The sequence below is a fragment of the Zootoca vivipara genome, chromosome Z1, assembly GCF_965207765.1.
Source record: "Zootoca vivipara chromosome Z1, rZooViv2.hap1.1, whole genome shotgun sequence".
Lineage (NCBI taxonomy): Eukaryota > Metazoa > Chordata > Lepidosauria > Squamata > Lacertidae > Zootoca > Zootoca vivipara.
The window spans coordinates 38104025-38127881 of NC_142583.1; the positions used below are offsets into that span (position 1 = coordinate 38104025).

Consider the following 23857-nt stretch of genomic DNA (forward strand, 5'->3'; position numbering starts at 1 on the left):
ATTTGGACATGCATCTAGTTTCTGCCTACATTTTCTGATCTAGCAAGGGAAGATCTCCTTATTTGGCTCAGCACAGCAATGTTTGGTTACTGAGAACTTATTTGCACAGATCAATCTGTAAATAGTGATAGATGAATCTGTCAATTTTGGTTTGTCTCAGTTTCTCACTTTCACAATATTACATTCCCACCATTTCTGCATCGATCTGAGATTCCTTAAATAAAAATAAAATCCTTGTGAAACGTCCTCAGCATTTTAGGGGCCATATATACACATTTTTCTGTGCAGAGATGTATTCAAGGATTGTTCCTGATATAATGCATTTTTATGTGGTGTTTTCAGTAATGTATGCATTATTATGTAGTTATAATTTTATGTTAAAGAAATCTCTCCCTCCCTGCAGACTGCAGTTCCCAGGGTTCCCCGAGGAGAAAGAATTATCAGTAGGTTTGCCCTGATAAAAACAGAGGGAGGAAGATAAGTGAAATCATGTATTTTAAGGAATTTTAAATGGGTCCCATGTTGTACAGTGGGGCTGTAGGTTGGGGTCTCAAAATGCTGAAGACTACTGTTTTAGCCCCTCTGATCTATTAAACTCAGATACTTGGCTTATGCATCCATAAAATGCATTTGAGTACAGGAGATGTACTACACTTGCTTTGGAGCCTACTTCTTAAGAATGCAAAGAAGGCCAATACCATCAATTCATGCCTTTGCAAAACGTTTTGTTTAAATTGCAACTCTGATTGTGAGAACACTCATTTCTCTTTTTTTTAAAAAAAATTAAAATGGATAAAGCCATAGTTGAAACTTTCATGCCATTTCCACCTATGCCATACATTTGCATACAACGATTGAGAGAGAATATTTTATCTTTCTAACAAAATCAGAAATAATAGATATATTTCCCATGTTAGAATTCTGTCCTTGGGGCATTGCAGTTATTCTGAGTGTAGTGCTTCTGGCAGATACTTGAAAAGCAAAGCTCAACTGTGTGCATAGACATAGTAGCAGCTATGTCTCCAGTCTCCACCTACAGGTATTTACTCTCACAGAAGACGTTTGAAGATTGAGCTAACTGCTGAGGCCAAATTCTGCACAATGAATTGATGAAACAGGGGCCATGTTATTGTGCGAGTCTTGGATTGGATGAGACTTTAAGAAGAGGGGTAAATGTCTGCATCTTTGGGGTCAATTGCACACAAATACCATATCTTGGTGTGCCCATTGAATACATGCCACTGTCTAACCTTCTGTGTAGTTTGCCAATTATTGTTTCATAGCACATGCTTTTCTTCCACCAAGGAATTCAAGGCAGCATTCAAGGGTATTCCCTAACTAATAGCTTTCCTGCTGGACATTTTGTTGCTGTGTGTCATCCAGCTAGTTGTTATTCTGCAGTCAGGCCTATCGTGGGAGGGTTTCAATTCCACAGCATTTTGCTTGCTGGGAAACTGCTATCACTTCCTCAGCAAGACAGGTCTGTTTTGCTTTGAGGGTGGTGTGTTGTTGCCCAGCAGGGCTGTCTTTCTTAGGCATTTCAGGTAAACTCAAACACAAACAGACATGCTTACTCCTAGGCCTCTAGGCTCACACTGACTTCCTCCTCTCACCAACTGCTACAGGAAGCTCTCTCTTCAATAATTTCATCCTGACCCAAGAACTAGCTATATACATAGGTGGGAATTATACAAATGTCACAGGCATCTAATTGTGAGAATAGGGAGATCATTGCCATTGGCTAGTCCTATTACCACACTAGCCAATGAAAGCCCTCCTCTTTAGATGGAAGGCCCGTTGCCTGCCAAGGCCTACCCATATATAACTGCCACAGGATGGAGGCTTGCGTTTTTACTCCAAATAATTATACCTCTACATTATTATCTTTACTGTCACGGCAGGGTTGGCATGAATTCTCATAGGCGGATGAACTTAGTGAAGCAGCAGCTTAACCTCCTTTTAATGTATACCTTCAAAAATGTGTCCAGGAACTTTACGAAAGGAGACCCACTTGCAACAGCTTCAGAGTAAAAAAAGAGAGCCAAGTTTCCCTTTTTAAAGAATAAACAGAAGGGGGGAAAAATCTCTATCATTCCACGCACATCCCACCCGACACACACACAAAAAGGAAAATAGAAGAAAAAGAAGTGTAACAGAAGGAAGGATCTTAAGAGTTGCATCAGTCAAACAGTGCTCCAAAGGAAGGGAGTAGCTCAAACACAATTTTTGCACCTCTGGCTTTCAGAACTCAGTTGGATGTAATGTCTACATCAAGGAACTGACAGAATGAAGCTAACTGGTGTGAAAAAACCACTCCTTCTGAAGAAGCTTCTAAATACCAGTTGTCTAAATCTATTGATAAGCATGGATGCATTATTTATGAGGCCTGCAGCTCGCCTGGTGCTGCTCAGATGGTTCAGGCATTTAGTAGGAACTATTTCTGTGAAGTGTTGCACAGAATAATGACAGTGTCTGTCTTAAATCGAACAAATGACTCTAGCAGGCTCTTGGGAGGCTCTGAGCAAGCAGATGCTTTTCCAAGTGAAAGGCGGCGAGGTACCACCTGCTGTAGGCAGGCAGGCAGGAGCAGGCCACTGGAATATTGACTCGTGAATAATTCAAGGCAACAGGAACCCCCAGCTCTTCGAACATCGCACTGCCCCTTCATCATGCGCTTTTCATCACCCTAATGAGTGACTTGAAGAATTAGATGCTAAAATATCTCCCAGCGCTCCCCAAAGACTAGGATTCAAAGTGCCATACTAGTGGATAAAAAATGTCGGTAGTACGCGCAACAAGAAAAATGTTGTGAGTTTCAGAAAGTAGGTAAGAAAGGAATCCATGGGTTAAACCTTTTCAACAGAGTATGAGTTACAGTAGGTACTGTATTTTGTAAATTTTCTGGGACAAGGGCAAAAGTTGGGTGACTTGCGGGCATTACGTATTATAATTTAGTATAATAATTTAGTAGTACGTGATCCCAAGTTACATAGTATGTAAAATCGGAAATGTTTTCTTCAAAAGAGCTGTAGCATTGGATAGGTTTTCAACACTCTGTTTCTCAAACTAGGTTTTCTTTTATGAAGTTAGTAGGTTGGATTCAGGCTTCGGTTACATCCACACGATACAGTTAAAGCACTCTTATTCCACTTTAGCATCTTTGGCTTTCCCAAAGAATCCTGTGAACTGTAGTCCGTTAAATGTGCTGGGGAATTGTTTCTCTGTGGGGTTTTTCCCCCAGTTGTATACCATCTTGTTATCTTTCCTGTGAAAGTGTGGTTTATAAATGTTTAAATAAATAAAAATAAAATAGATACTTGGACCAGAGGCACTTAGGGCATTACCAATATGTTGAACTGAGCCTGGTAGCACACAGGCAACAAATGCAGTGGTTTTAGGATCAGCGTGACATGATCCTGTGTAGCTGCCCCAGTTCGTAACTGGGGAGCTGCATTCTGTACTAGCTGCACCAGCTTCCTAATCATTTTCAAGGGCATTGCATTACATGAAGCCCATTGCAGTAATCCAAATGCTAGGCCACCAGAGCATGGATTACAGCTGTGTTTGTGTGAATCCATGTTTTATGTGTTAGTCTTATAGGAACATAGGAAGCTGCCTTATACTGAGTCAGACTCATTGGTTCATCTACTTCAGTATGACCTACACTGACTGGCAGCATGCTCTCCAGTGTATCAGGCAGGGAATCTCTCCCTTCCCTACTTGGAGAGGTCAGGGATTGAACCAGGAACCTTCTGCATAAAAAGCAGATGCTGTACCACTGAGCCACAGCCATTCCAATTGTCACTGGTATGGATATCTCATAATAGCGGCCTTTTTTGTTTTTCTTTGGTCAACATTTGCCTCAGTTACTATGCCTTAGCTTTGGTGTATCACAGCTGAAACTGCGAATTCACGGAATTCTTTGTAGTGTATATTCAGAACATCAGGATGCAACTGAAGAAAGGATGTGAGCAATAATTGTCCCTCTATTTGACTCATGTTAATTTTCTTTGCCCGAGAAAAATATTAGTTCATAGAGAAAAGGTTTGTGGTATCATCAGTGTTTGTGTATGTGTGCATGTTGTACAAGTACATTGCACTAATGGGACCACCCAAAGGAAAGCTGAAGGCTACAATGGCCTTCTAAAGAAAATACTGTATCATGGCTTCCTCCCCACCCCCTGAGGTTAGCCTTTTTAATTTTGATTTTCTGCTACAGAAAGCCTTGGGTCATTGCAGGACAGTAGAACATTATTATCTTGAGTGGCATGAAAAGAAACCTGTTTTTATTTCTCACAGTATGATGCCTCATTTACACTGGCTGACTGGGCATTATTATAACCATTTGGAAGCTGCCACATGTAAAACCATCTGTATCATGCATAGGGGTTTGTTTTGTTTTGTTTTTTTTAAGTTTTGTACTGCCAAGGGGAAACTCAGCAGAATCATGTTTTGCCATGGCAGTACAAACAGGGTGGTATGGCAAAAAATCCCCGTGGTGTGTGGCTGCACACCAATGGTTTGATATTTAGAGCTTAGGGTGTGCACGAACCCCAAGTTTGGCTTTGCATCTGTCTGTTTTCTCAGTATTTTGTTCTGTGCCCTTTCTGCTTTGATCTGTGCTGCATCTTCCAAGCCGCTCGGTATGAAATGAAGCTCTGTTCCCTATTCATTATAAGGGGGAATCTAAAAATGACTTTAACATTCTTCCCTTTGGGCCAAAGTTGATGGAATTTGCAGGCACAGAGCTCCTGCAGCAAGCATGGGTTAAGCCTGTCAAATTGTAGGCAGATACACCCAGGCTTTTTCACTCTCTGTCAGAATTTGATCTTCAGGAATGGTTGTACCTTCAGAGCAGATGAAGCTTGCCAAACTTTGATATGATATATGCAGAGATTGTCCTGGCATACCTTACCATTTGGGGCAAGAACAATCAGAAGCAGAGGTGTTGGCAAAATAACATGAACCCTCTCCTCCCCCAAGCAAAGCCCCTGTTATGTCTGGTGGTGGGTGGGTTTCTGCATCCCTCCCCTTACAGATTTTTGGAGAGAGGATGGAGAGCTCTCTGTTGCATAGGGAAGCGGGGTGGAAGAAACACCATGGATCCTCAGGAAAAACTCAAGGAGTTTGGGGGATACAATTGAAATTTCTCCACTGACTTGTATAGGGGGAGGCATAGATGCATGTGAAAAGCATGCACAGTTTTAAAGCTGTTCCCCAAATCACAGTGATTGGTGTGCCCTGGGGAAATAAATCCTTGTGATTAAAAGCTGGACCTGTTCATCAAAATGAAAGACACCCCCCACAACTCTCCCACACCTCCCCTCTCGAGCTCTGGGTACTTCTGTGGTTAGTTTGCTTTTGTATCTCAGCTGGCAGGAGAGGGACACAACCACACCATTTTTGTAGAGCCAAGGCCTCAGAGCCACTAAGAAACTTGCAAAGTCCTTGATGTGCCTCAATTGAACTCAGAAATGTGAAAACCTTCCCTGAATCAGCCCGATTCATCTTGTGATTCAAAGTACACACAGAATTGATGCACACCCTTAATGTCTCCATTATACACATGCATTTCTGAATTATGACTCTAGCAACTTAAGAAGAGCCCTATTGGATGATGATGATGATGATGACGACGATGATGATGATGATGTATTTATTTATATGTCGCCCATCTGCCTGGGTTACCCCAGCCACTATGTAGTCTAGCATTCTGTTCTCGCAGTGAACAAGCAGATACCTGCATGAAACTCACAAGCAGGATGTTAGCGCAAAAGCACTCTCCCACCTGTCAACCCAAACGGCTAGCATACTGCCTCTGATCCTGAAGGCAGTATAAACCTACTATTACTAGCAACTATTGGTAGACTGATGCTCCATGAAATTGGAGCTAAGGTTTTCTTGGAGATGGTGTTGAGACTGCTGGAATTGTCCTATCCATGGTTAGATAATCAATAAAACACAAAGTCAGCAAAATAAAAAATAAAAACAAATGTGCATGCCTAAATTGTATGTTACTTACTTTTACTTCTCTATGCAAGCCAAGGACAGCTCACAGAAGTGATTCACCATGTGGGATGGAGCTATTAAGCTAGCTTCCAGGCAGGTGAATCACTTATGCTTACCAGGAGGGAGAGCTGCAGAAGTGAAGCAGTGGAGAGGTCAGCACAGTACAACTACACCAGCAGGAGTGCTGGAGTGGCTTTGCAAATCTTTCAGATCTTCAGGGCAAACCTGGGTTTTTTTGGTGCTAGGTCAACTATGAGTCTATTACCGAAGCTAACTGAACTAACGCATGAGAAAGGGCACACATTGCATTTGCAGAGGAACCATGTATTATTTAATACCAAAATGACAGTAACACTAGGTCAGCTTTCACCAACCTGGCACCCTCTAAATGTTCTGGACTACAACTTCCATCAGCACGGTGATGGGATCTGTAGTCTAAAACATCTGGACAGTAAGAGGTTGGTGAAGGTGGTGGTAGTTGATTCCAGAATGAGAGACAATGAACCCTCTCCCTTTCCCCCTTTGCTGTGACAGCATCACATTTATCCTGATATTTGCTCCCTGTGTAGACTTTAATTATTCAATCAATCGTCTTAATATTCAATAAGGCTCTTGGGGAAATGCTTTGAGTGAAGGTGACTAATCAGTATGGCCATTGCTCCAGATCTATATAGCTCCATGTTCCACCAGAGAACACTTTTGCCAAAGAAATTAGAGAAGTAAGAGTCTTTCCTTCCTCATCTTTCTAAAGAAAGAGCAGGTTCTTCTTACACATATCTTTAAAAAAGTTTGCCGTTTTGGCATCTTACGGTGTGAGTGCCGTGCAATGAACCATAAATGAGAAACATCAAAAGTAACTTCGAAAGATTTTTTTTTAATATTAAAGTGATGAATCAGAGGCCAAATTAACAAGTGAAAGAATCCACCTATAATGAAATCTTTTTTCCAACATAACACTTCATTATAAAGGGAGTTTTTCTATAATAGTAGCAAGTGTAATTACATTTTTATATATAATTAGGACATTATTATCATTTCACCATATCAAAGTTCATTATAAGACATCTCCAATGCATTTTTCATAGAGCAAAAATAAAAAGAGAACAGGGGTCCTTCAATTAGACTAGTATAAGGACATCCACAGAGACTAACGGAAGCTGATCAAACAGCTTAGCCCAAAAGGGACCAGGTAGGCTGCTCATTGCTTTTAAGGCACAGAGAAGTTGCATTTTTACATTCCCTGCTTGGTTATTAATTATATTTTTCACCTCACTCATAGTTTAGTCCATTATTTAGAATAAAACTATGTTCCAAAAGTTGCCCAGAACCAAACATGAACAAACCACCAAACTCATTAGCTTCCAAAAGAGGAAATACTGAAATGACTCACAGATTTTCTTCTGAATTTTGCTACATGGAAAGCATGGTTCTCCACACGTTTTCTCAGAAAGAAATTCTACTGTGTACAATGGGGTTTACTTACAGGAAAATGTAGGTGGGATAGCTTTAGAGCCTTCAGGTGTTATCAAGGATTAATCTGGTAGTTTGAGTATACTCAGATATTTTCCCTTATTTTGGGGGGGATATTGTTTTTATAGATGCTCAACTTCAAGCCAGATTTTCCTGGCAAATGGCCTTTTAATTGTACGATTAGTTAAACAACTCATTCATTAATAAAATGCTATAAAAATAAGGCTGTGGATTTCTAGACACTTAGGACAGGCCGATTTACTTAGTTATATTTGAAACATATCCATCTTTTTACAGAGGAAGAAAGTAACTCGTAACATTTTTAAAGCTACGTTAATACAAAAATATGAATGCTAATTAATTGGTGTCGTATTGCTAATACAATTTATCTTCACTGTAATTATATTCAGTCAGTGAATGCTCTTTTAAAAGGAAGGTTTTCAATGCCTTCTAAATCATGTGCAGTAGGCCTCTTACAAGGGAGAATGTTCTGCACTGTTGGATCCTTTACAGAGAAGGTTATATACACCTTGCACTCCAATTTCACAAGATTCCCACAAGATTTTTATTTTTATTTTTTGGAAGGCTGGGTTGGCTTATGAGGGGTTAGACACTCCTGAAGTACATAGGCTTTGGGAAAGGGGTGCCCACCTTCTTATGGCTAGGGTAGAATGGGGCATATACTTTAGCACTCAGGTATTTGAAGGATTTTCCTGCCAACCTAGCAGTTCGAAAGCACAAAGTGCAAGTAGATAAATAGGTACCGCTCCGGCGGGCAGGTAAACAGCATTTTTTTGCGCTGCTCTGGTTCGCCAGAAGCGGCTTAGTCATGCTGACCACATGACCCAGAAGCTGTACGCCAGCTCCCTCGGCCAATAATGCGAGATGAGCACCGCAACCCCAGAGTCATCCGCGACTGGACCTAATGGTCAGGGGTCCCTTTACCTTTATTTGAAGGACTGTTTCATTTACACAAATACCGGATTAAGTTTTACATATTCTATAAAGGACTATGGTTTTCCCCAGGAGGACTGGGTTTTGCCACTCAGCCTTCAGAAGTAGTTGGTATCCCAAATATGGAGGCAACACAGCCTCGTCTAGAAGCCACAGGCTCTTGAGATTTAGACAAAAAGCATAGCGGGGTACTATATGCACTGCATGCTTTTATTTGTCCATTTCTCTTTCTGATTATTTATAAAAATGTGTACATTGTGCAAAATATTCATATACAAATATGTGTTTATTAGGAGAAATTTTTTTATGAGGACCTTAAAAAAATAAAATGTGGAGAGATTGGTAAAATGAGCCAAGCTTCTTCGCTGTATTTTATTCAGTGTAGAGCTCTGAGGTTTCAGCCAACCATTAGTCCAGGAGTTAGAGAAAGTTCAGAACTCCTTTCTAAATAAAGTATTGACTTTACTTGTTGGCAATCCTGCCATTTATATTTGTGCAGAAGTGGTTGGCCCTCTGCTGGGCTAGAATACTAGTCCAGGTCTTATATTTCAATAACAGAATGTTAATTGTGCCATTGCACGCCTTTAAAGTTTCAAAAGTGATTAGCTGGTTTAGGTACACGTGCCAGAGATCTTTATAGTGAACTAAGATCTAGTCAGTGGCTAAATGATAGTTCAGGCCTATCCTGTATGGGAAGGAAGGCTTAATTGACTGATATGCTAATTACCCATTCATTGATATTTTCTAGGCTGTATCCCTATATCAAGCCAGATTATCAGAAAGCTCACTGTTTGGATCTAATTAGCTCCATTTAGGAATGCCTTTACAGAACTAATACTTAATGTCATGCCATCTGCTTTTCTTGAAAGAAAAGCATTGGAACTACTCTTTTGTGTGTCCCATGAAATGGTTATAGAGGATATTGTTCACTACATTGCTCAGTGTGCTCTTATAATGGTCCTGGAGAATAATATTTGTCCAAGTTAGGTTGTAGGAAGAGTTTTGTCACACTTAGTGAGTTTGGATGTTTTTTGCTTCTTGACGTTAAAATTTGTATTATTTTGCCTGTTTCCTTATATGTGTTGGCAGCCAACTAAATTTGCAGCCAGCTAAATTTGCGGCTCAATTCTGAATGTTCTTTATGTTTTGTTATGTCTTATAGCCAAGCAAGTAAAACTACTATATAGTCAGGTTCGCACATCCCTAGGAAGGAACCTCTCAAGATAGTTCACCCTACTGCCCAGCACCTTTTACTGTTAGGAAGTTTCTCCTACTACTTAGCCAAATTCCTTACAATATCCACCCTGAGCACTAGTGTACTATGCATTTTATGCACGTGAAGCAAATGCTCCATTTGTACATCTCCTTGGATAGCTCAAGCAGTAGAGCTTGAGACTCTTAATTTCAGGGTCATGGGTTCAAGTCCTATGTTGGGCAAGAGATTCCTGCAATGCATGGGGTTGGACTAGATGACCCTCGTGATCCCTTCCAACTCCATAATTCTATGATTCTATGTCAGATGCAGCTGTGAAGAGCAAATCCAGAAATTGGTGTTTTCTGCACATAACTCAGCATCGAATGATGCTCAGTGCTGCACTGCAAGGGACAGCAGGACGATTCTGTATGAATCAAAACGAGGCTCATTTTCCACTTCTGTTGTCAAACTTGAAGGGCTGGATCTGCATGTGAATAGGCATCAGATTAGGTACGTGCATCGAACCTTTTCACACACATGCATGCCAAGATGACCCCCATATCTATTTTATTCCAATCTCCATCTGGCAATGCAATCCAGAAGATACCCCAATGCAGGGGTCAGCAAACTTTTCCAGCAGGGGGCCGGTCCACTGTCCCTCAGACCTTGTGGAGGGCCGGACTATATTTTGGGGAAAAAATATGAACGAATTCCTATGCCCCACAAATAACCCAGAGATGCATTTTAAATAAAAGCTCACATTCTACTCATGTAAAAACACCAGGCAGGCCCCACAAATAACCCAGAGATGCATTTTAAATAAAAGGACACATTCTACTCATGTAAAAACATGCTGATTCCTGGACCATCCGCGGGCTGGATTTAGAAGGCTATTGGGCCACATCCGGCCCCCAGGCCTTAGTTTGGGGACCCCTGCCCCAATGTATACAATGCAAGCAGGGCTGTTGTTCTGCTGGGTCTTCATGGTAAATGTCTGCACCTGAGAGCAAGACTGTGATCATGCAGTCTAAGCCTGAAGAAGCACTGAATGAGAGATGACTGACTCTCTAAAACCAAATAAAAAAATTCCTTCCAGTAGCACCTTAGAGACCAACTAAGTTTGTCATTGGTATGAGCTTTTGTGTGCATGCACTCTTTTGTGCATGCACACAAAAGCTCATACCAATGATAAACTTAGTTGGTCTCTAAGGTGCTACTGGAAGGAATTTTTTTATTTGGTTTCGACTACGGCAGACCAACAGGGCTACCTACCTGTAACTACGGTAGATCTATAAAACCATTCCCTGTTATAGCCTTATGTCTAATTATTAGCAGGCATGGAGCTGAGCAGCCAACCATTTTTAAAGTATCCTTATCTCAGGTTCTCTGAACTACAGTGGCAGTGTTGTTTAGATTCAAGTTATTCATTTACGCCCAGATGCTTTGGAACAATGCGACGATCTATGGTTTACACCTAACAACTTGCTCTCTTGACAAGTAGGGAAGTTAAATTATGAAGCCAACTTGAGCTTTGAAGAATTTTTTTATTTAATCTGTATTCCCCTGTTTCATCTGCTCATCTATCCGGCACAATCTGCATCATTATTAACCGCACCATATTTCTAAAAAAAGAGCCTGAAAAGTAAGACATCTGTGTTATAGCATTAATATATTCAAAGGTTTTTCACTTTCATCTTCCAGGCATTAACACTATGTAAGTGCAATGTAGCCGCAACTTGCAGCATCAGTGAATTAGCCATGGGGGGTGGGGGGTGGCGATGGCAGAGAGAGTCATTTAGTGACAAAATAAGGGTGATCATCGTGGTGGCAGTGGCAGTGCAGAAGATAAAAATAGTCAGGGCATTATGTAAAAAGCTGGCTTTTATTTATAAACATAATCTCTCTCCTTTTTCTTTTTCTTTTCTTCTTCTTTTTGCCCAGTGCTGCTGTGCACCTTGATTTCTAATTGCTAGCACAATTTTTAAGGCACTGAGGCAAGCCTCCAGCAGTGTGCTGAAGGTGTGTTTGTGCTGTTATGCCCTCTGGCTTGGCTGCCAGCCTATTCCCTTAGATCAGAGCCAGAAGGCAGACTGTTTTCGAATACCGATCACCTCACCCGGACCTAATCCTTTGAGTTCTCTTTGGCATCCATTCCTTCTGCCAGTTTCCTCTTCTGTTCCTCTCTTTTCTTCTGAAGTTGACAACAAAGACATCCTCAGGGCCCTCCTTAGATGTAAGACCACTCTTGATGTTGCTACAGTGGTTCTCTCCCCCCCCCCCCGGTACCCTAAAGTTGTGCTTCTTTTACATTCAGCTAGCACAATATTTGCACACCAGAAGATAAAGAAAATGTGAATAAGTTATGGTTTCTTTTTAATTTGTACACCTTGGTCATTGGGATGGAAGCCCCAGTTGATGCCTCTGATATTCATCTCCATACCTGATCAAGAACCTTGAAAGTATCTTTTTTTTAACACACACACACACACGTAGGGTAAGCTACGTGGCTTATATACCTTAAATTGGCCTGAGCTGCCACTTTTAATTTTAAAATGATGGCTGCATGGGATGTGGATGAATATGGAATTTCTATGAAGCACAAAACTTTTGAACGGTTCCTGTCCTCTGTGATAGTGAGTTTTAAAAGGGAAATCTCCAAAGAGCTAATTAGTAGACAAGTAGAGCTCAGGCTGAACAAAGCTGAAAAGATAGCAGATAACTAAAAGGACCTGGCCATAGCTGACAAAAATCAAAGCATTGACAGAGAGCTGGCAGTAACCTTGGGCTGCTAACTGACAGGGACAATAAAATAAAAAAGCCTCTGAGTGTGGCTGAGAGTGACAGCTTCACCACAGGCTCTCAAAAGAACATGAAGCCTCCACCAAAAAAGAAGAGATAATCTTCTGGCTGGCGATAACATAGGCCTCAGCCCTCCTCTCTAATTTGCGAAGAGCTGAGCTTGTTTTTAGTATAGCCTTTCATACAATATATGGGTCAAGGTAGAAAACATGCAAGGACATGGTGACCCAAAAGCGGAGGAACAGGGGACCTTTGACCGTCCAGGACTACAACTCCCATCATCCTTGACCAGTGGCCATGATAACTGGGGCTGATAGATGCTGGAGTCCAGCAACAATTGAAGGGTTGCAGGTTCCCCAGCCTTGCCGTTAAGGCTATGAGTTAACAGAGACTAGTTTAAGAGGATTTGCTTTAGTGTGAAAGGAATACCGGTAGTTGGTTCTGATGGTAACATTTCTAATTTTGATTCTCATTTTTTACTAATCCACCTCACCACCACACCACTCAGTAATGCCATTTTGGGGCAGCAAAGATGTGCAGAGGGAAGTTTGGGGTGTTTTCTCCACAACTGTAAAATGTCTGCTCTGGGAAATCCACCAAAGTACATGTCTGAAAATCTTTTGTAAGTCTAACACCATTTTTTCCATGTTGGTTTGTTTTTGTTTTTAGACTGTTCGGTTGGGTGTTCATAGGGTTTTCATCATATATTTATATTGTCATTGGGCTACATATACACTCTGACTTTCTGTTTTTCAAAACTGGTATTTCTTTTCTTTCCACCGCCTCTAAAAAGTAGAGCCATGCCCTTCTGCCAGCTTCCTCTTTTATTGGGATAGGTACCGTAGGGCTGGTCCCTGCCTTTAGACATAGTGAGGTAGCTGGAGATGTTGGAAGTTTTGTACCCCCTAAGCTAGCCTGCTTCCCTCAAGTGCAGGAGAGAGGTCTGCCTTGTCACCAGAACTGAAATAAGGTCCAACTGCCAATCTGGTTGCCTTTTTTTTATATGGAATGAGAGAGACATTGTCTTGTCCTTTGCCTCAGGCTACAAAATGTATTGGGATGGGCTTGGCAATATGTGTGCTAAGTCGTAGCATCACATCTGGTTTGGATTTCTGTGTAATGCAATCATTCTATGGTTGTGCCAACTCTGTGTGGCCTTTTATGGTCTTGTGATTTCTCTCCACATTGGCTTTTCCACTGCAGCAAGTTTGGTGTTTGCTCTGTATTTTCTTCTCAGTGCAATGATGGAGTCCTTGATAACAGGGATTACACGAAGAGTTTGGACTGGTCCTGTACCTTTGCCTCCCCATACCCAGAATGAATTTAGCACCAAGTAGAAATTAAGAGACAATATGAGTCTTTACAATATACATCCACCAAATCATTTGAAACTCCATATTACTGATATTACTGATACTTCTATGGCACTTTTGTTTGGATTAAATGTAATGCCTACTCAGGGCCTTTGTGGTGAAGTGGAATATAGATTCAAATAAATAAATAGCCCTTGGCTAGCAATAGGTCACCAGGCCCTTTGCAACTATAATTTGTGTTCTGTTCAAGATTATCTATTTACCAAGCATTAGATATATGTGCTGAAGTGTCTGCAAGGGGAAGGAAGGGTAAGGGAATAACACATTGAAAGGTATTAATAATATATCTATTTTTTTGTAATACAAAATGGAAACTTAGGACAGATTTGCTGCTCCTCTGTGTCCTGCAAGTGGGCTGAGTTCACTTTTACTAAAAATGTGGAGGTTATTCCTATGTGAATCAACAGCCCTGAAAGGATCAAATTAACTGAAGTACCATTGCCATACATAGTCCTTCAAATGATGTACAGCCTTTAAAAGTCAGCAGTTTTATCCCATCCCTCCATTTCCTAAAAGTTTAGAAAAAAGCTATTAATAAAATGGATGAAAAACCCAACAGAAATAGATAAGCTGCCGAATGCTCACTGAGAAAATGCGTACATTCCAAAACTCTAAGTCAAACTGAAGAGAGTTTTGCCCATGATAATCAGACAAGTGAGATTTCCTGCATCAGAAGTAGGGTTTTTGAATGGTGGGTCCTTCCCTAGGGCCTGAACCACATAGTCCTTCTGACAGCCATGCCTGATGCCTTGCAGCACCTTGACACCATTGATTTACTTTCCAGCACCCTAGGGGAGCATCATCCAGCTGCCAAGGATAACTTAGTAATGGTAGGAGCCAACTTTTTACTCTGAAAGCCTACTTTTTGTTTATTGACCCAAATTAGCACGGCTTGTGCAGACTAGGATGCCACCAGTTTGGCTCTCAAGGCAGCAGCTGAAGCATCTCAGGAGTGCCTGAGAGCCAGTTCTATGCTCCTGTCATCTGATCCTCAGGGAGTTCTTCCCTCACCATAGGCAATGCTGTCTCCTTAGATAATGAGGCAGCTGCCTTAGGAAGCTCAGGCAGAACAGTGTTTCCTTCACAAAGGAAAAGGTAAGCTTGCTGACTCTGAGGGGGTGGAAGGGTCTGCCCCACATGAATCTAATGAGCTGTGCAAGGGGGTGAGTAAAGGGGGGATGATGACTAGCTCCAGTTGTGCCAACTGCTGGAATGTCACAATTCTGAAAGGTCCCCCTTAAAGCAGAAGTCCCCTTCCCTGTCTTGGCCTGGAAGTTTAGAGAGATAATGACTTCATGAAGTAACCTCTCAAATGTATGGGGAAGAGAGAATCTATTGAGGAAGATTAGGATGCTTCCAAAGACTTAAATTGCAAATGGGTCAATGGCAGCAGGTATTGTTGTAGAATAACTTACTGGTTTTCTGCAGAAATGATAAATTTGAATTAAATGGTGGTGGTGGGAAAATGGACTGGCATTTTGATATCAATGAACTTTGGATGTTGCAAAAATATTGCATGCATGAGGAACACTGATCGCACAGTAAACACCTACCCAGAAGCACCCTCATTATCGTGCCTGAGCTTCTGTCCAGAAAGCAGCACAAGACAGGGAATCAAGTCTCTTAAACCTGCCTTAGTCCTTTTCTCACTGATTTTCTTGCACAAGACAGTCTTCCTTTCTGCTTATAGGGCAGAGGGAGAAACACTCTGGAGAAAATATGTTCCCTCCTATTTGCTTTCCTGGTATTGCTGTTTTATTTTTATTGGTTTTGTTGTTGTTTGTGAGCCACTTGGATAACTGTTTGTTATGGGTGGCCTAAAATTATTTAATTAATTAATGGATTTATATCCCACCTTTTTCTCCAAAGAGCTCAAGGTGGCATACATGGTTCTTCCCATTCTCATTTAATCCTCACAATGATTCTGTGAGGTAGGTTAGACGGAGAGGCAGTAACTAACCCAAGGTTGCCCAGTAAGCTTATGGCTGAGTGGTGATTAGTTTGGCAATTCATTCAATAATAATGCATGAATGAATTGGGATCATATGGATGGGCTGTTCAAGTTCTAGACCAGCCTTTTCCAACCTGGTTGTCAGGAGTGCTTGCAGGAGCTGGGCCCTGTGACTGGTGGCCTCGCAGGACTGGGGCCTTCCTGCGTTTGGCCTGGAAGGGCAAGGTGTGGCTGCACAGGTGGGGCTTGACAGAAGACTTGTGCACCTGGTGGCAAGGGCCGGGAGGTGTATATAAGACCAGCATTTCCCTCTGGCTCTTTGTCACAGCAACACGCTACCCACCTAGCTGTGTTTCGACTTCCTGACTCCTGGTATCCTGACTCTTAGACCCTTGGCTTCCTGACTCCTGGTTTCCTGACCCTCGGACTCTTGGTTTCCTGATTTGTAGACTCTTGGCTTCTTGACTGCTGACCCTGGACTGCTGATTCCTGCTTCCCAACCTCTCCCCCAGTCCTGACATACCAAGCCAGGACTCTTGACTGCCTGTAACCTGGACCGTGACACTGGTGCCCTCCAGATGTTGTTGAACTTTCAACTCCTCTCAACCCCAGCAAACATGGTCAATGGTGAGGGATGATGGGAGTTGTAGGCCAGGGCACAATTTTGGGGACAGCAACTCTAGACCAAGGAGTAAGCTATGAGAGCACTTGCTTTGCATACAAAGATCCCAGGTTGTTGTTGTTGTTGGTGGTGGTGGTGATAGACTGGAACCACTGCAGAACAGTGTCCCCAATACTAATCTCCCATAGACATTCCAGGAGGATACGATGGTCGATAGTAACAAAAGCTATTGAGAGATCTAGTAAAAGCAACAGGGCTGCATTCTCCTTGTCCATCTCCCAATCATGATCATCCATCGGAGTGACCAAGTTAGATTCAATATCACACCTGGGTCTGAACGGGCCTAAATTATCAGTTTCCTTCAGGAATGTCTACAGCTGCATTACTATGACTCTCTCAAGTACTTTGCTCCAAAAGTGGGGCATTTTCAACTGTACTGTAGTTGTTAAATACCAATGGGTACAGGGTGGACTTTTTCAGGAATGATTACTGTATAATCTTCTCCAAGGCGGCTGGCACCATCCCTATCAGCAAGCAACTCACAGAGGGTCTCTGTAAACCGTCTATGGACTATCCTGAAGAGTTCTTCTGGTTGATGTTAGTTAGGGATGGGCAGGAACCCAAGCAGTGCAGGAATGTGTGGGAAGAGGAGACTGACTGCAGGGAGGATTGTCTGGGGGAAGGAGTCAGTGATTTGTGCCACCCGTGCTGCAGCTTGCCAGTAGTGGGTGAGGAGCATAGCTGCCAAGTTTTCCCTTTTCTCGTGAGGAAGCCTATTCAGCATAAGGGAAAATCCCTTTAAAAAAGGGATAACTTGGCAGCTATGGTGAGGAGCAGGAGCAGGAGACTGGGCAGCCAGAGACGGTGGAGAAGGAGGCAAGAGAAGAGCTGTGGGAGATTCTGGGGCCAGGAGAGCCTGTGGAGCTCTGGGAAAGGCTCATGTCTGCAGAATCCCCTGGGTTCCCTGTTGTCTCCCCACTCAAGGAGGGACTTGAAGTGAAGGGAATAGCCAGCTTCCACTGAGGTGGAGCCATTGGGTGCTCAAGTGCACCATGTCAGCAAGAAGACCCCTCTTTAGCCCCTAAGAGCCAATTCCATATCAGGGTAGACAATAGATGGACTAATAACCAGACTCAGTAACATATATGGTAGATTCCTAGGTTCCTGCTAGTAAGAAATAGCCACAGAAAGGGATGGGGAACCATTCCATGTGAAAAACATGGCTAGTTCTGTCACACACTCAGCCCGCCAGGGCAGAGAAACATCTGGACTTCAGGAAGGAAAAGAACAATTCTATACCCAGGTTTCAATTATCTTTGATAAAGGCTGTCTCTTACCACTTTCAAGAAGGAACTGCACCTCAGAGATTGGTGCTCAGTGCCACCTGGAAATATGAAGTAACCTAAAGGGCACACTGTACACGATTTCAGTTTTATTTGTCTGTACATTACGATGGATGAGGCGTAGTAATGTACTTTGTTCTCTCTCTGGCCCTTCTGGGAGAATGCAGCTGAAGACACATAGCCCTAGAATCTCTGGACCTAGTGAGGATAATGTGGCAAACTAATTAGCACTTCTGCTGTAATATAGTTTGCTCACAGTCATGAGCAATAATATGCAATTTGAAATGTTGGATAACTAGGAAATTTATAGGTTACTCGTTTCAGAATTACCTTCAGCAAGGCTACCCAAGTAAATATTCTATTACTTCTGGGCATAGCTGCCAAGTTTTCGCTTTTCTCACGAGGAAGCCTATTCAGCATAAGGGAAAATCCCTGTAAAAAAGGGATAACTTGGCAGCTATGCTTCTGGGCACTAGTCATCATTGTGATTTTCTTTGCTTCCTCTCCCCATCTCTACCCTCTGCTGCCTGCAACTTGTAGCAGTTGGTCAGAGAAATTCAAAGGGTATCTATTGCTTGCTATAGTGACTGACAGTTTGTTTGTTTGTTTGTTTGTTTGTTTGTTTAGAAACCAAACATAGTATGTGTTTGAAAGGGGGAGAAGGGGGAGAGAAAGAGGGAGATAGGCAGAGTTTTGAATTTAAAATTCAATATATGAGATGTGGGTGGGGAGAAGAAAAACACGGTTTTTGGTATTTCAAGGGTCCCCTGGTATAACTACACTATTCATTAAGAGTAAAACTAGTTAAATTGCATAGTGATCCATTTTTGCCTTTGCCAGGTATGGGATTTAAAGTCTGACTTCTCCAATTTGCCAACTTTGGGAATGAAATTGGGGAAAAAAACATAATTGTGCAAAATATATATTTTGTGCAGTAATGGATGCCACTGATTAACAATTTTGATACCAGTCCATTTCCCATGCCCTTGACAAGGTGTGGGTTGGTTGTGATTTATTCAGTGTCTCTTCTCATAATTCCTTGATAGCAACATACTTTTGATGATGTCAACGGTGCCGAGTGTAATCCAGTGATTGAGTATGATACATGGGCTGCAAGAAGCCAATCTCTCCTTTGCCTTTTTCATGCCTCTTCTGGTTGTGGGGGACAAGGAGGGAGGAAAGTTTATCGAAACAGGAGGGGGAGGGATCTGTGACTCAGCCTTACCTTCCAAGTTCCGGACTGCAGAATCCGGGACCGGCAGCCATTTTGCACTGGAAGTTGCGTCGATGTAACTTCCGGTATTGCTTTGCCCTTCTATGGGCACCCAAAATGGCCGCCGCCGGCTTCAAAAGTCGCTTGTACGCATGTCAGGAAGTGTGCCGACGCAACTTCTGGTGTCGCTTCGCCCATCTATGGGCACCAAAATGGCCGCCGCCAACACCGGAAGTCACGTCTATGCACTTCCGGACATGCGTAGATGCGACTTTTGAAGCTGCCGGCGGCCATTTTTGGTGCCCATAGAAGGGCAAATCGGAAAGGAAAAAATGGCTGCCGGCAGGAGAAAATAATGGAGAAAAACAGGAGACGAAGTGATACGGGGGACCACCGGGAAAAGGTAAGAAAAAAGGGGTTTTCCCGGGGAAAACGGGAGACTTGGCAGCTATGGACTCAGCCAGCCTGACTCATCTCTGCTGTTTGGCCTCCCTCCTCCCCTGCTTCAGCTTCTGCCTCTGATTCTGGACTCCTCTCTGCCACAGATTCTCCCAGCTCACTAAGCCCTGTTAACTCTTCAGCTTCTGACACCATGTCTCAGTCTTCTCCCTCCAACCACTCATTGTTGCCCCACCACCAGTCTGTGGGCTCTGAACCTTCCTCCCTTAATGGTTCCGCAGCTGGGTCCTCCCACCATTCCTCTGCATCCAAACAGTCCATGATATCTGAATGGAGGACAGAGGAGTGTGTGTGTGTGTGTGTGTGTGTGTGTGTGTGTGTGTGTGTGTGTGTGTAAACTATCCTACTATACAAAAGTAACATTTACCTTTGTTGCTCTGTTCACTTTTGCCTCTGGTCTTGCCCACCACTGGCATGTGGCCTCAGGTTGCCAGGAATGGAATGTGGCCCTTGAGATGAAAAATACTCCCCATCCCTGGCCTGATGGGACCTTACAGTCTGCTATGCCAGGCCAGCATTGCTCCAGCTCAGCTTGGCAATGCCAGGGAAACATAGAATCATACAATCATAGAATTGTAGAGTTGGGAGGGACCTCGAGAGTCATCTAGTCCAATGCCCTGCAATGCAGGAATGTCAACTAAAGCATCCATGACAGGTGGCCACCCAACTTCTGCTTAAAAACTTCCAATGAAGGAGAGTCCACCACTTCCTGAGGGAGTCCTTTCTCCTTTCTAACAGATTATCTTGGTTGCCCTCCTCTGTATGCGTTCCAGCTTGTCAATACACAGAGTACAATACACAGTTCTCCAGATGACATAGTAGGTTGCAGGCCCTTAATGAGGATTGTGTCGCACAATCCTAAATGCTTAAAGGGCAGTTCTGAAGCTCATGGGAATTGGCACCAATGGCATTTCATGCCACACCCTTTTTGTGTCAGGCTGCTGATGCTTTTCACAGGTCTCTATAAATATGTCTTAGTCCTGTCAATGCTCAGGTAAAACTGAGGTCACAGACCTTTTGAGCTCCAAGACTGTATTTCTAATTTTGTGCATTTAACCTAAATAGTGGCTAGAAATGCTTTCTTCTTCTTCTTCTTCTTCTTCTTCTTCTTCTTCTTCTTCTTCTTCTTCTTCTTCTTCTTCTTCTTCTTCTGACTTGAAGATGAGATGTGTGTTGTTGTTGTTTTAAAGAAGGAAGACAGCATCTCCGTTTGTGTAATGAATTTTTATTTTGTATGTGCTCGTATAATCTGATAAGCATATTTTATAAATCAAAAAGTGAGGCATACAATTGTGTATAGTGCAGTCAAAGAGAATGTGTTATGAAAGCTTACACTTAACGGTATCTAATTCAAAGACCGAAATCCCACAGCTTACCACTGGAAATAGGAAATGAAAGGGATAATACTAACGCAGACAGATTTAAAAGTCCAGCACTTTCCTCCTTCTCCCTGAAAAAGTGTTTATTGCAGCACAATTTCAAGGTAAAAGCAATGGGCTAAATTTATCCTTAGCATTTTTGTCAGTGGGGTGACACCTTGCATGAATTTGGCCCATATTTGCTGCAATCAATTTTTGTTGCCTTGTCACAGCAACTCTGATCTAATGTGTTGAAAGCATAATTCTTACATGCCACTGCATTGATTAATGGTCTAGAACAGTGTTTCCCAACCTTGTGCCTCCAGATGTTTTCGGACTACAATTCCCATCATTCCTGACCACTGGTCTTGCTAGCTAGGGATGATGGGAGTTGTAGTCCCAAAACATCTGGAGGCACAAGGTTGGGAAACACTGGTCTAGAAGACTAGGTCCAACGCATTTGCCAAGGAGCTTGATGATCAAGGACTGAAGACAAAGAAAGCCACACATGCATCTCTGCGTGTATGTCTACACATGTGGTGTTTGCATGCATCTGTGTTCATTTGTGTGTGTCTCTGAGTGTGTGCTCCCTCCGCATTCCTCCCACACCTGCCACTCTGCTGTTTCGGTTTTGAAGTTGCCTATCAACAGTTAGCCCTAGGGTTGCCACATGTCCTGTATAATGCAGGATTGTCCTGTATTTTAGTGTAAAATGCTATATCCTGTACAGGGCTGCCCCTACCCCGCCAGACAGCTGCGCTGGGAAACGGGGCGGGGGGGCACCAGAGGGATCTTCGCACCACGGCGCTAGGGCGCCAGATTTGCTTAAGACGGCCCTGATCCTGTATTGATACAGCTTTGTCCTGTATTTCAGATCCTCTCTCTCTCTCCCTCCCTCTCCCACCCAAGTTAAGGATCCTCTAAGTGCATGTGTTGGGTTAGCTAAGTGCAGATAGGTGTGTGTGTGAGAGAGAGAGAGTGACAAATTCCAGAGGGGAGATCCTGTTAGGCTGCAATAGATTGTAATGGTTTGCTTTGAAATAACTTCAGCACCAGATGATAATAATAATAAAATCTTCCACCATTTCATCGCTCCACACCGTCTTGTCCTGTATTTTGCCAGAACAAAGGTAGCAACCCTCTTATCACCTGAACAGCACTGACTGTGCAGGCACACAGGTCACCTGAATGCTGCCATTCCTATAATAGTGACAGCTGTTACCACAGGCAGAGGCAGTAATGCTTCTGAATACCAGTTGCTGGAAACTGCAGAGAGAGTTCTTTTGTGTTCAGGTCCCGCTTGCAGGTTTCCCGCAGTCAGCTTGTGTGAGAACAGGATGCTGGACTAGATGAGTCATTGGCCTGATCCAGCAGGCTCTTTTTCTGTTCAGTGAATTGTATATCTATTCCAATTACATGTATTCTTTCCCTATTGTGCCAGTTTATTGCAAGTCTGTGCCCTGGCTTGTTTTCTTTGTTTGGTCATGCACAAGTCCTGCTGTCCCCCATCCCCTTAGAAGAAGCAAGAGCAGATGAGTAGTCGCCCCACAATTTGACTCTCACATTTCCTTGCCAGAGCTACAAATGGTTTATTTAAAAACACATTAGACTGCCAGTGACAGGTAGCAACAGCAGCAGCTAAGCAGGGTACACATGAAGTGCACCCCTGTTGCTAATGAGGTAAAATCCAATTCCTATCAATCCTGTGAGCATTCAGAAACCTTTCCCTCCCATATTGCTATATAAATAAAAGCCAATAAGATGTGACACACACTCCTTTTTGCAGACGGGTAAACCGAAAATATCAGCGATTCAAGAGACACTTTGAGAAATGTGTGGACTGAGCAGTAATAAATGCATATGTTTTCATCTCCTCATTCCAAAAAGAGGAAGATATCGCTTTTTTAACAGCCATCTTGAATTCATTGTACCTGGAATAGGCAGTGGTGAATAAGCCATTAAGGCAGGTACAGGGGAGCTGGTGTTTATGATGTTTCTGCCAAATATGTTTTCTGCCTTTAACTGAGCTAAGTATTTTATTTTTTCTGTGCCTTTCTTTTTCGCTGACAATTAGGTGTTTTTTTTAACTACTTTCCTCCCCCAAAAAGATTGAACGTGGGGAAGGGTACCTAAATCTCTTCAGAACTCATTGAAAATATACTGTTATAAGGTTGTGGCTTCCCCTAAAATCCCAGATTCAGTAAATGTTTGAATTTTATTAAGGCTTATGTGTTGAAACTGGGTAAGCAGACAGAGTATGTATTTGTGCTAGTATGTGCTAGTCCTTGCTAATCCTTTATGTTAATTAAGCCAAGTGTCAAAAGCAAGTTAAGCCAGGACTAGTCTGCTGCAGGTGAGTGTTAGGCTGGGGTAATGATCCATTAGCATGACAGAGGTTCAATGGCAGTGTTTTGAGGTTCATAGCTGCCAAGTTATCCCTTTTTTTCAGGGATTTCCCCTTATGCTGAATAGGCTTCCTCGCGAGAAAAGGGAAAACTTGGCAGCTATGTTTAGGTTAGAGTTTAGAATGGCAGTTAGGAGTTAAGCAACAGAGTTAGGAAGCAGTGGGCTGAAGAGAGAGAGTTAGAGAGCAATGTTTGAAAACAGTGGTTGGGGTCTGCTTAAGTCTAAGGCTGCTGAGGCAATGGAAGAAGCCAGAACCTCTGGGGGTATGAATGCTGTGACCTCTCAATTGGAGGCTCAGGTTATATGTGTGTGTACATAAGCCATATGTCATAGAGACACGACAGTCTTCACTGTGCCTCATTTCCAAAAGGAAACATGAACCCCAGGTTGTGTGGCGAGGCCCCGGGCCCTGGAGTTCTCTTAGATAATAAACACATGGCCACAAAAGGAGGATGCCCCCCGGCTGCACCGCAGTTTAGACAGCAAGAGGCCATGCCATGGCTGTGCCGATTGGTCAGCCGGGAGCATGACGTCGCCAGGAGTCCCAATGACATGGGTGGCATCACTCTGCCCTCCAGCCAGGTCCCGGGGAGGTCCCGGGTGCCCTCCCGCAACACTGGAATCTTGCACTACTATGGAGATTAGGGTGGCATGTAACAATGCTATCACATAACATATTTTGGCAATTATTTCTCTTAAACAGCC

The 23857-nt window shown here is 42.9% G+C and overlaps 1 protein-coding gene across 1 annotated transcript in view; it reads left to right on the plus strand.

Annotated features, from left to right (window-relative positions):
* The first annotated feature begins 443 nt into the window (after window positions 1–443).
* TTC29 (tetratricopeptide repeat domain 29) overlaps window positions 444–23857 on the plus strand; it is a 165222-nt gene continuing 141808 nt past the window's right edge. The window contains exon 1 of the mRNA XM_088660262.1: window positions 444–475. The gene's annotated coding sequence lies outside the window, so the exon portion shown is untranslated. The remainder of the gene's footprint in view (window positions 476–23857) is intronic.